Source organism: Rousettus aegyptiacus, unplaced genomic scaffold (assembly GCF_014176215.1).
Source record: "Rousettus aegyptiacus isolate mRouAeg1 unplaced genomic scaffold, mRouAeg1.p scaffold_m13_p_16, whole genome shotgun sequence".
Lineage (NCBI taxonomy): Eukaryota > Metazoa > Chordata > Mammalia > Chiroptera > Pteropodidae > Rousettus > Rousettus aegyptiacus.
In genome coordinates this window covers 41,474,860-41,488,479 of record NW_023416291.1, presented here as the reverse complement: position 1 = coordinate 41,488,479, position 13,620 = coordinate 41,474,860, and positions in this window count along the sequence as shown.

Sequence of the window (13,620 nt, the reverse complement as noted above, 5' to 3'; positions counted from 1 at the left end):
CCTTTCTTCCTTTCCTGCCATCAGTGTTCTCAGCAGTGTCAAATCAATGTATTCAAAGTAATCACACTGATAATAAGAGTCACTTACTAGATGCCTCCTGTGCACCAGGCCCCAGGCTGCGGGCTGGGGACAAATTGGGGACAACTGAGACATATCCCTGCCATTGTGGGAGTCATGGTCTGGGGGCAGGAAAGGGAATGGACAGAATGAATAATGTCAGACGTAGCAGAGTCTTTCCAGATTGAGCAGCCATGGAGGGCCTCCTGGAAGAGGCGACATTGGGGCCAAGTTCCTGAAGAAGTGAAAGGAAGTGATGTGGGGAGAGCGGCAGGGCTGCATGCCTTTGGGGACCACGGGAAGGCCTTGGTTTCCACCTTAAGAGTGGTGGGACCCACTGGAGGATCTCAAGGTGAAGTGATTGATATGGGTCTCCCGAAGGAAAGACATGACCCCACGTGGCACTCTAGTGGCTATGTATTTCCAACCAGTTCACAGAATAAAGTGAGACTCAGAGAGGTGAAGTCACTTACCTGACCAGAAGCCTGTGCAACCCTCTCCCCACTCCCAAGCGGCCCAGTTACAGATGGGGAAACAGGCACCACAGTGCTGTCAATCCCCGAGTCTCCCGGGAATGGAGTCGGCCCTCCTCCACCCGCCTTCCCCGCTCCCATCCTTCTCCCTCGCAGCCTCACTGAGAGATTTTCTCACAGGGGCACAATAACACAGCTGGTTTCACAAGTGGGTGGCCAAAGCCCGAGGCCTGGGTTTCAGTTTGCAAATAGCATCTGGCTCCAACCTGCTGCAGCCCAGGGAGGTTTTCTGGGGCCACCACCCAGGGGCTGGTTGGTATCTGTGCTTAAGAGGAACTGGTCAACAGCCTGCTGCCAGGGCAAGGAGGGTGCCCTGGCCCAGGGCCATCGGGATCTGGGGCAGGAAGTACACTGAGAAGCACACTTGAGCCCTCTCAGCCTTGATCATTCATGTAATCACAGCCAGTGCTTACTTCCTGCTTTGCTGAATTTATTCTCCCAGTGAGCGTATATTAAATGCCTACTGTGTACCTGGCTCTGTACTAGGTATTCCCTCATTTAATCATCCCTGCATCCTATAAAGCAATGAGTGAGTTTTCCTCACGCCTCTGTAACAAATGACAGTTACCTGCTACTTAAAACAACAAAAAATTTTTCTCTCTCAGTTAAGGGGACCAGAAGTCTGGAATCAGGTGTGGGCCGAGCTGGATCCTGCGGGAGGCTCTGAGGGAGAGTCTGTCCCAGGCTTCGCTCCCAGTTCCTCGGAGCTGCCAGCAACCCTTGGTTTGTGGCTGCATCATTCCGATCTCTGCCTCTGTCTCCAAATGGCCACCTTTTTGTCTCTGTCTTATACGAATACCTGGATTCAGGGTCACCATAATCCAGGATGATTTTGTCTCAAGATCTGTGACTAATTATATCTGCAGTGACATTTACGGGCATGTTCTAAGGTTCTGAGTAGACCTATCTTTGCAGTAGGACAAAGGACACAATTCTCCTAGCAGGTATTATCAGTTCTATTTTACAGGCCAGGAAAACAGAGGTACAGAAGTCAAGTCACTGATCTGAAGGCCTAGGACTTAAACCCTGGAGCTTGGATGTGCTCATGTCACTGCTCTACCTGTGTGCCAAGTCGTTGCCAAGAGCCGGGGACGTAAAGGAGAACAAGAATTGTAGTATCAGGAACGTGGCTTTTGAGCCTCGGGTTGCTGGATGCTCCACGGATTAGAGTGTAATCTTAGGGTCAAGATTATACTCTCGACTGGTCACGGCTGGCGTAGCATCCCCCAAACACATGTCTATCTGGAACCTGTGACTGTGACCTTATTTGGAAATAGGATCTTTATAGATGTCATTTAGGTAAGGTTCTAGAGGTAAGATTATCCTGGATTTAGGGCCCTAAATCCAATGACAAGCGTCACTAAGATAAGAGAAAGGAAGAGGAGACCTAAGGTAAAGGAGGCCAGGTGAAGTCAGAAGCAGAGATTGGAGTGAAGCTGCTACAAGCCAGGAAACGCTTGGGATGGACTATCCTTCAGAGCCTCCAGAAGGAGCCGGCCCTGCTCTCACCTTGATCTTGGACATCTGGCCTCCAGAGCTGTGAGAGAATAAGTTTTATTGCTTTGAGCCACCTAGAGCATAGTACTTTGTTTTGGCAGCCACAAGACGCTCCCACACTTCCTCCCATCTCAGATAATGGTCCCCCTGCCCTCCGGTAGATGTGTCAGCCTGGAGAAGGCAAAGCCTACAACCGGGAATGCTGGCCAGGAGGAGGGAGGCATGCATTTCTCTTTTGGGGATTTCAAGAGTATGTGGACTGTGGACTCTGATGTGCTTAGAAACTCCAGATGCTTTTCTAAAGTGTCAGAACCATTCACCCTCCCCCAGCCATGAGTGAGTTTCTTGTGAATCTGGGACTTGGAAAACACTGATATTGTTTGATTTTGTAGCTTTTGCCATCAAATGGCATCTGCTTGGTGTTTTAATGGCATCTCCCTTATTTCCAATTGATACTAAACATCTTCTCACCACATGCATTTCCTCCTCTGGGTTCTTCATGCTCTTCATGATGAGTTAGAGTTCTTTATATATGTTCTATACTATTCCTCTGTCAGTGAAGTATATTGCAAATATTTTCCCCTAGTTTGTAACTTGCCTTTTGACTTTCATTAAGGTGCCTTTTGATTAACAAAAGTCCTAAATATATGCAAATTGTTGACATTTTCTTATATAGATGAGGCCTATTGACTCTTGTTTGGGCTCTTGTTTCTCGACCCCAAGATTGCCTACATTTTCTACCAAGACATACATGCTTTATTTTATTATATTTTTTGCATGTAACTCCTTCACCCACTTGGAGTTGAGTTTTATGCATAACGTGACATAGGATCTAATTTAATTGTTTTCAACAATGATTCATGCTTCCCAGATCCTTTTATGAAATAGTCTCCCAGCCCCACTGCTGGGACAGACCCTTTCCATCTCAGAGTAAAATTCCTGACCTGCATTGGCTGTCCGTAGGCATTTAATTCCAATCCATTGGTCCATATGTCTGTCCTTGTGCCAAATCCCTCTCACTCAATTACAGGCTTTGTAATGGGTCCCCATATCTGGTAGGACAGGTAACACCACCCTGTTCTGCAGAAGTGTCCTGGCTATTTGCAACCCTCTGCTCTTCTAGGTAAATTTTGGAATCATCTTATCAAGTTCCAGGAGAAAAAAAAGAACAACCTTGTTGTGACTTAGATTGAGATTGTGTTAAAATATCAGATGGGGAGAGACAAGAGTCTTAGAGACTCTACCTTCCTGTTCGTGAATATAGTGCATCCACTTTCTCCATTGTTTCCTGAATATCTCTGAATACAGCCGTGCCAGTTTCCCTGAAGGGCTGAGCACACCATCTGTCTCATTTCTTCTTTTCCTGATGCAAAGGCGCCTCCATCTGATCTTCGGTTTCACCAGGTCATTCCTTTCCCATTGCATTCCTGATTCCACCACGAAGTTTTTTTCCTCCATTTTTCAGAGGAATCCATTCTCGCATGGCCAGCATCTTTCCCTGCCTGTTTTGGAATGTGAGTCAAGTTCATTTTAAGCTCCTGGCTTATCTGTCTTCCTGTTCCTGCTTCTGATGGAAGCTGTGGTTCGGGGATTTTTCCTGGTGAAATGATGGATTTTGATCATTTGGATTCCATCCCACTTCCTCAAGGTCATCACTGATAAAGTCAGTCCCAGTCCCCCAGTCCCAGGGAATGGGGTGAGACCCCAGTTGCTCTAAAACCTTAGGCCACCACTTTTCACTGCCCCCGTCCACGCTTCCCCCATCATCTCCAGGGGAGGCAGCCTCTGGGGGTAGAGGGTCACTCTGTGTATTGCAAATGCCTCTGCCAGGGGTGAGAAGGGGCAGTCCCTGCTTCAGTCATTCCAGCCTGGGTGCAGGCAGGTGTGGGGGGGGGGGTGTGTGTGCATCGTGTGTCCCCAAAATGGTAGGGGGGTGCCAAAAGCAAAATTCCCAGCCTCCCCCTCGAGGCCGCCTGGCGCCTTCTTCTCAGGCCCAGGACATTCTCAGACTTTTCTTGACATCCCCCACTCTGGGCTGGCCTCCAGGAGGAGCTGAGCTTTCCCTCCATCCTGGACATCCGGGCCTGGGATCAGCCCCAGGAGCCCAGAGGTCATTTTAAAATGCTGGGTGTTGTGGAAAATCTCAAATGGGCCCTGCAGTGGAGAACATACAGTGACCCAGGAGCTGTCCCCTGATTCACAGGGACCCAGGCAGTGCCGACCCTGTTTCCATGACACCCTTCCCCCTCAATCTTGTTAGGTTTCTGCTAATCCCACCTGAGACCCGAGATGCTTTTCACAGGACAAGTTGACTCCAAAACCCAAATTACCCCTGAAGCCCATCAAGAACTAGAGTCCCTTTCATTTCTCAAATCCCCCAGCCTTCAGGATCCTGCCTGTGCTTCCTCATCCTCAGGGCCTGACCAGTGTCATGGCCTTGGGAGCTGCAGGGTGACCACTCTGGGCCTCAGTTTTCCCATCTGTAGGCAGCAGGAGCCCCCATGTGGTTGCGGGCCAGGGAGGAGTCCATGGGCCAGATCTGGGGAGCGGGATTAAAGCCCAGGAGCCTATTTCTGCCTCTTCCTGTCTCTGTCTCTCCTACTTTCTCCTCGTGTCTGTATCTCCTTGTATCTCTCTGCCCATCTCTCTCTCTTTCTCCGTTTCCCTCTGTCTGTTTCACTGTCTCTCCGCCTTCTGTTTCTCTCCTTCCGTCTCTGCCTTTCCGTGTCTCTCCCGGTCTCTCCGCATCTTCTTCTATCTCCCATTGTCTGTTGTTTCTGTAACAGGTAGATCGGGCCCCCTGTCTGCCCTCTCCCTGACCCCTGCACCTCCCTCCAGTCCTCCGGTTCAAGTGGGATGAGGCACTGTTGAACCTCGAGTGAATAGTTGATAGGCTGAACTTTCCGATGAGGCCAAAGTTGCACGCACTTAGGCCTACCCCGGGCCTGGCCTCCTTGCCCAACCCCATTCATTTCACCACCTGGGTGCCACATTATTGAGTCCCCAAAGCAGCCCCTAGGCCCCCTTGCTAAGCCGTGAGTCCAACGTCAGTCACCCTGAGTCCAGTGTTGGTGACCAGGGACTCCAGGGCGTCAGGACACTGGCCTAGCTTCCTCACCACCCTGAAGGCTGTCCTAGAATAGAAATAGCCTCAGGACTGGACCTTGTCGCACTGCCTTCTCATTGGGGTGGCCCCAGCCAGCAAAGCCTCTCTTGCCCTGTAAATTAACAATGCAAGCATTTGAATAATGATTGACATCAGCATAAAAAAAAATAAACACAGCTGAGAGACAAAAGATACCAAATTCACCCCAAGATTTACTTATCCCAGCCTCTTCGCACCTACTGTACCAGCCCAGCAGCCTGGTCCTCACTTTGGCCCCACAGTAGGGGGGCTATCACCCCATGTACAGATGGGGAAACTGAGGCAGCATCCATATGTACAGCTGGGACAGCTGAAATACCTCCACTTCTAAATTGACTGCTTTTATCTTTTTTTCTGTGTTTATATGTCATTTCATATATAGCATGTTAATCTTTACACAATTTAAAATACAGATGTGTTTTCTTTTGAGGTGAAAAAAAGAACATTCGCAAGCAGTCTAGACGTTAGAGTGTAAAGGAAGATACTCTAGAGTCTAAAGTAAGATCCCATTACATCCTTCCAGAGCTACAACCAAAAGCATGAGTTTTCGAAACGGAAGATTTTAGCGCTTAGAGTTTGCTCTTATGTTGTCTATTCCCCATGGTCTCAACATAAAACATCCTAGAACTCTTTTTAAGGTGAGGTGTGTCACGTACAATAGAGTACAGCTGGATGTGTTTGAACAAGTAGATCTAGTTCTTGAACTATCCACCTGGACATAATGTTCCTATTGTCCAGAAGGTTCCGCTGGGGCCCCTCCCCCATCCCAGGTATACGGTAAGTGATGAACACTGGATCCGCACGTTTGGCTTTGCCTACATTTCAGATTCAGTGGGCCAGGAGCTGGGGATTCCTCTTGCCACACCCCCAGGGGCCCGGGGCAGGGTCTGCCCGTGACCCTCTTCAGTCGGCCCAAATCCCAGGTTATGGCCAGTGGCACTGTTATAGGCAAATGGATCAGGAGGTTCAGTGGCCCCCATTCTGGCCCTGGATACCGGGCCTCCATCCTCGCACCTCAAAAGTGAAAGGCGGGCATCGCTATAGATGGAATGTTTGTGTCCCTCAAAATTTCATAAATTGAAACCCAGATCCCAATGTGATGGGGCCTTTGGAAGGTGATGAGGTTATGAGGGTGGAATCTCATGATGGGAATAGCGCCTTTATAAAAGGGGCCCCAGAGAGCTCCTTTGCCTCCCTCCCCCTTTCGCTACATGAAGACACAGCAAGAAGAGAGCCAGCTGACTGCCACAGCCTTGATCTTTGACTTCTAGCTTCGTTATTATAACCGTGAAAGATAAATAAATGACTGTTGTTTAGCCACTCAGCCTTTGGTATTTTTACCATAGCAGCCCAAACTGACTAAGACTTGCTGTATCCTAGGGTTACCACAAATCTGCAGCCAGCAGTTTTGTCCCCCTAGGCCTCAGTTTCCCTGTCTGTAAAATGTGGATACTTACGGAACCAGCCTGTGGGACTTTTAAATGAGATCTCCCATCAAAGCTCAGCTGGGCATTCATAGGCATTAGCGAGTATGATTATGTAATTGCTCTCACGGCCATCGCCGCCTACGTTCTTGGTTCTGACAGTTCCCAGCTAGGCATTTCTAAGGTCTATTCTCTGCCTCCTGAGCCCACCCAGCAGCATGCAGCCACATCCCCTGCCTTCTGCTCCTTGTCCCCTGGGGTGGCCACAGCAACCTGAGCTGGAGGATGCACCAGGCAGGCAAGCGGCACAGGAAATTCCAGGCACTGTTCATCTCACCCCTGAGGATGCCAGACCTGCCTGACTTGCCAGGAGACCCTGGTCATCCTAAACTTAGTCTAGTCGACTATCTGCTGGAGTCTGCAAATTATCAGAGGGAGCTGGGGGTGGTATGAAGACAGCTTCTCTCACCCTATGACCTTTATACGTGCTGTGCCCTCTGCCTGGCACTCACTGTCCCCTCTTTATATCTACAAATCTCCTCTTCCAGGTCTGTCATGTGTCACCTCCTCCAGGAAGCCTTCCTGGACCTTATGCATGGGTCTTAGCATTGGGTGTCTCCCTTTGGCCGGTCTTGTTCAAGTTTTAATTTTGCATTTATGGTGATGACTGGGTTAATATCTATCTCCCTTTATGTGCAGCCGTGAGCAGGCAAGGGAAGGTGCAGTAAGTATTCAATAAAGAGCGGTGGAATCAATCACCGAATTCATTAACTATTTATTAAATCCCATCTTTCATTCATTCAGCAACTCTTTACTGAGCCATGCAGGCACCAGGCTGGGTTCTGGGTGCTGAGGATGTGCTGTGAATAAAGAAAACCGGCCCCCAGCCATCCTGGGGGACCCCTGTGGTCTGGAGTCTCTTGCTGATGTTCTAGTGAAGTTCTTGAATAATGGTGTCGTTCTTGTCACACCGGCAGTTACTGCTCCCCAGAGACAGATGATGCACTTATGAGCCAATCATCAGATCTTACTTGGGCCCAGTTTTTCCATCCTGGGAAAGACAAGGACAGTGACCTTCAGGGCTCTAAGGCATCAGATACTTTCTCTGTGCCTGGCCTGGGCTCAGAATTAGCAAACAAACATCTAGGCCCCCAATTAACTTTGAATTTCACATAAACAACCAATAGATTTTTTTTAGTATAAGTATATCCCAAATGTTGCAGGAGATACACTAAAATGATATTTTTTGGTCATCGTTTATCTGAAATTCAAAGTTAATTGGGTATCCTGTATTTTGTCTGGCAACCCTGATTTGTCATCATGCCCATCGTACAGATAAGGAAATGGAGTCCCAGAGAGGTTAAGCAATATGCTCCAGGTGGCACAGCCAAGGATGAGCAGAGTGAGGATAGAAGCTGGACCATGGGACTCAATGCCTTTAGCGCTCAATCTCTGCCCCTAAAGAGCCCAAGACTGAGTATGGGGGTCCTGAGTGAGTAAAATTCTCACCGTGCCTGGGGCAGGAGCCCCTTCCTCATTTCCACTCTAGAAGCTGGAGGCTGCTGCAAAGGAGGGGTTTCAGGACCAGAGCCTCTTGGAACACTTGCTCTGTAGCCGGTCCCACTGCCTATCTGGATTCCGGCACCAGAAAGCGGGCCTTCTGGTCTCCTGTAAATAACTGGTCTCATGTCACTGTAAACAGCTGATGTCTAGAGTTGTTGTCACAGTACTCAAGTCTCGGTGTGACTGCCCTGTGACTCGATACCCTGCCACTGGCCCCTGTCACTTGATACTTGGTAAACAGCATTCGGAGAATGGGCAGCAGCACCCCGTTTGGTCAGCGTCGTGCTGGGCCAGGGGCTGGTCTGACTTGAACTCCAGTCCTGACAGTTGTCAGCAGTCAGCAGCTTTTTTTGTTCTGATACTTTGTAAACATTGAGTCCAGATACCTGTTACTTATTGATGGTCCCGTTAGTTATCAACCTGCCCTAATAGTTCTCAGCTGGCAACCTGAAAGATCTCGAAACAGCTTTTGGATTCTTCCTAACAACAAATCCTGATACTTTGTTACCTCATCCAGGGGCTGGCCAACTATGGCTCTGCTCAGGACCTAGAAATAACTTTCACACTCTTAAATGACTGAAAACAGACCAAAAGAAGAATATTTTGTGATACATTAAAACTATGTAAAATTCTCATTTCTGCATCCATAAATAAAGTTTTATGGGGCTCTGGCCATGGCTGCTCGCTTGTCTATTATTTGTGGCTGCTTTCAAGCAAGTGGAATTGAATAGTTACAATCAGAGACTGTATGCCCTGCAAAGCCTTAAATATTAATTAACTGGCCATTTATAGAAAAAATTTGTTGATTCTTGCTCTAAGCTCTCGGGCAGTCCCTGTCTCCAATACTGTACTTAGTATCCTGTTAGGGTCAATGTTCCATGGTGTTCGTATACGGTGCAAACAGTGAATCCCTTTACTTTGTAAGGGTCACATTCAGCCAGATGTGCTGACATGCTCGGTGCAGTGAATATTTGGTTTCTGACAGCAGTTAATGTGTCCTGAGACTGTGTCAACGGTCACTACTGGGAAACCAACCAAGACAAGACGCAAAGGATGATTGAGAATGAGGGAAAGGAGAAAGGAAGGACTTTGCCCCACTTGAGCAGAACCAAGAATTCTGAGCTAAAGAGCTGGACTTTCTCCTGAAGGTGACAGGGAGCTATGGCTAGAGTGGGACCAGAGGCTGGACACAGAGACAGAACCTGTCATGACCTTGGATTTCCCATCCATGTAGCAGACTGAGGTGGCCAGAATTATGGTCCTTTCTAAGCCTGGAGTCTGAAAGGAAAAGGTGCTTCAGCTCATGATGGGAGGGTTTCGTTGGGGAGGCCAGAGCACAAATAACTGAGCAAGGCCTTCTGTTACCCCACCACCACCCTGAACAGCAAGCAGGCTCTGGGGGAGGGAGGCAGCAAGGATCTGGGGCCAGGGGTGAGGCCAGGACACTTTCCCTTGGGCGGGGGTGGGGGAGGGGGACATACTCTGGGATTCTGCAATCTTGTTCGTTATGGCGTACTCACTCATTGCACACTGACTGTGTGCTGTGGCCCCGCCTTCTCGGAGCTCCCATTACAGAGGGAGGCAGAGGATGGCCGTGAACCACTGATACGCCCTAATTATGAATTGTAGAAGCACAAGAGAAGGGCAGCATTGGTCAGGGAGGATGAGGGGCTTCTGGAGAGGGGACATTTGAGCTTAGACCTGTAGGAAGAGAAGATGGAGGCCTTGTGTGGAGTGAGGGAAGGCCCGGAGGTGGGACAGAACCTGTCATGAGGGAGGCTGTGGGGGCCACATGGGACCTCATGGGTTTTGGGGAAGGTGTGTGAGAAATGGGATCCGAGCCTTGTTTCACAGCCCCACGGCTGCCCTGGACTGGGGCACTGAGATGCCGGCAAGAAGCTCCCGCCGCATCACTTGGATCTTAGAATGTCTCTGGCCAATTTCACAGGGGAACCAGCCCGGCATGGAGCTGATGTGAGCTCAGGCCACAGGGGCCACAGGGAAGTTTCCAGAACACATGGGCCTCTGGGTTGAGTCAAATGTCTTGCCTACCCTTCTAAACCATGAGCTCAGCAGGTCCTGAGGGTGATACACTAGCAGGAGGCACCTGGCAGAGGCACTGGGCCTGGCAGAGGCACCTGGGCCGGCTCCAGAATGGCAGTACGTGAGAAACGCGGTCTCGTGTTTCTTCTGGCTGAGTGTTGCTGGGCTCCTGAGAGGCCTCAGCCCTGGCAGCCAAACACAGATGCCCTCAGCCCACGGGGTAAAGACTAGGTCAGAGAAAAGGGATATAGGAGGTAGGGTTTTAAAGGATGAGTAGAAGTTTTCCAGTGAGAGAAAGGCGTCCTAGGAACATGACATACTGGAGGCCATAGTTTGGCCCTATCTGGCTCCTGTGGTTGACTGTCCCTGACCCTCAAGTGTTTCTCCCACTTGAAGTGACAAGGACAAAGGCTCTGGGATCAGGCCAACCCAGGTACAAATCCACACTTTTCCACTTTCTGGATGATTTTGGGCCAGTGAGGCCATACTGAAATTGGGCTCAGTTTACCAAAGAACAAACTGAGGCCTATAGAGGGATGCCACACATCTTAGAGTACAGAGGGGAGTGTTGAAAGCCGAGGCCTGTGGTCGGGACTTGGAGCAGGGTAGGGGACAGGTGACAAGTGGGAGGGGGTGGTGACTCTCCCAAGACTATTATTCTGAGGCCTGAGAGATGGAGAGTAGGGGAGGGATGAGCAGCCTGACCAGGGGGCATAACAGGTGCAAAGGCACCGAGACAGGAATCTATTTGGCAGCCTTGACAGAAAGAGAGCAGGTGGGGTGGAGGCTACTGAGCAACAGGAAGGTGAAAAGAAAGGAGGAAGGGCGATCACAGGGGCCATGCAGGGCCTAGGGATCAAGAGGAGCCACGGCGTGCTCAGAGCAAGGAAGAGATCAAATCTAGAGTAACCATTGGCAGCTGAATCAGGGAAGACCTAGGGATTCAGAAGCCTGGGGACAGCCCAGCAGCACATACCAGCCCATGATAGCAAAGGCCTGCAAGAGCCAGCACAAGTCACGACCCACCGCCAGCAGACACTCCTGCCAACACAAAACCCAGACTTGCCGCCAGTGCACTGACAAGTGCGTGTCTGCTTCCCGCATTGATTGAGATATGTAAACCCACATGTGAGTACCTATAACACGCATGCACACACCTCTGGGCAGCTCCACTGACAAGGCTGACATGCAAACGTGCACACACACACACTGCGGCCCCACTTCTTTCCAGACCGCCTGCAAACACACTCCTACCAGCACGGGTCACATCATGAGGCTCAGGAAGCGCTGCTGGGGGCTCCCTCGAGAGCTGGCTTCCTGTTTTCAAAGAGACTAGGAAGTGCGGACAGAATGTTCTGGACAGGCCTGCCCCTCCCTGCCACTGTCTCATCACCCCCCATCCAGCCTCACAGACTCTGCACCCTAGTACTGATCCTGTCCTACAGTGAGGTCAAGCTCCAGATGAGGAAACTGAGGCTCAGAGAGGTGCTGCCACTAGCCAAGGGTCACAAAGGAAGGAAGAGGTGGTGCCCAGAGTCCAGACCCCAAGCTCTAACCTGCCTTCCTCTGGAGCACCATGTCTGTTGCCAGAGGTTCACAAATGGGGAATTGCCCCTCCTGCCTGGACCGTGGCTCCCAGGCTCCAGAGGCCACCCCCACACAGCCCTAAGCTCTCTTGCCTCATGATCGTAGACTCCCCTTATTCACCATTCCCCCTCCCATCCCACCCATCGTGCCCAAAAGAAGGGCCACCAATGTCACCAACATTAATCACAAACATTAATGGAATGTCTGCTGCCAACAAGACAGACCTGGTCCCACCTCAGGGGGCTGTGGTGGGGCGAACACCCAGCCTAGGAGCAAATAAACAAACAAGGCCGCAGCTGCCTTCCCTGTGCTCCTGCCCCACAGAGCCACTGGGAAGGATGAGAACATGTCTGGCTTTCTCTTGCCTGCTGTGGTTACACGCTAATCCCTCTGCCTTTCCTAAACTCCTTGGTGAACTCCTCTTCATCCATCAAAGCCCCAATTCCAATGTCCTCTCCTCTTGGAAGGCGTCCTAGGACCCTCCTGTCCCCATCCTTCCCTCTGGCTCCACCCTGACTCCACAGGCTGGGGATGTCTGTGGACTCCACCGCAATGTCCTTGGGACTCTGTTCTGCTGTTCTTGTCATGGTGGCGAGATGACCCCTATCGTCATCTCCAGGGAGCCCACAAACCCCCAGGATGATTGGCCCAGCCAGACTCACATGCCTCTCCCCGAACCAATTCCTGTGTCTCTGGTGACAAAAGGCTCTAATTGGCCAAATTTGGTCACGTGTCCATATCTGGAGCTTGGAAGTAGACCTTTATACCCACCCAAAGCAACCAGGGAGTGCGGGTGCCCCAAGACCCTTTTACTGAGGACTTGGGGGGCGCTGCCTACCTGACTTGGGGGGCCTTGGCCAAGTCACCTGTTCTCTGTGCCTCGTTTTTTCCACCCGTGAATAGGTCTCAGCAGGGCTGAGGTGTTGGAGCACAAAGGCGCCGTACCCCGCTCTGATCTGCTGAGGCGGAGAGGGCTGTGGGAGGGAGGCCTGTTCATGCCACAGCTCCCATCGTCCTTCATTGTCGTTCTCTGTGAATCCCCTAGACGGCCGCCCAGCCCCAGCATGGCAGGCAGTGATGGCAGCCCACTGAGTCATCACTTTCTCCTGGGCCCCTTGCCCAGCCTGACGCTTTCAGGGGACTTTCCTGGCCTTCCCTGAACATCAAAAACAAGGTGGGGGACAACTCTCAGACAGGGGAAGTGAGGGCAGAGGTGTATTTGAACAAGTCTGTGCACAACCTGGTGTGGGTTCAATCCCACATCCTGCTCCCATCTGGAACGTGGCAACCATAACTGCTTCCCACTCTGCACGTGAACACTCAGCAAGCCCTCAACCAGGGCTGTGGGCACCTGGTGCTGGGGTGAGTGTGGTCATTACTGGAATACCTATTCAGACAGTTGTTGGCATGCTAGATCCTCATGTGCCTGAGTTCACTGGCCCGATTCTGTTTCTCTGCATGTATGCGTGCATGCATGTGTTTCTACATGTGTGTGTGTATGCACCAGGGCAGCCTTGTGTGTGGAGCCCCGTGGGCCTAAGAGACACAGAGACCCAGCCTCGTGCTGGGAAAGGTGCATCTGGCAGAGGGAACTCCCTGGGCAAAAGCAGAAGGACTGGGAGATTGTCGGTGCACAGAGCAGCAGGGGGTGGCACAGGGTCAGACAGACTGAGGGGATGGGGAGCTCCATGAGTGAGTGAGCCTGGGCAACTCCCGCAGAGCTGAACTTCCGGAGGAAGTGATGTCAATTCTGAACTATTTACCCAGCACC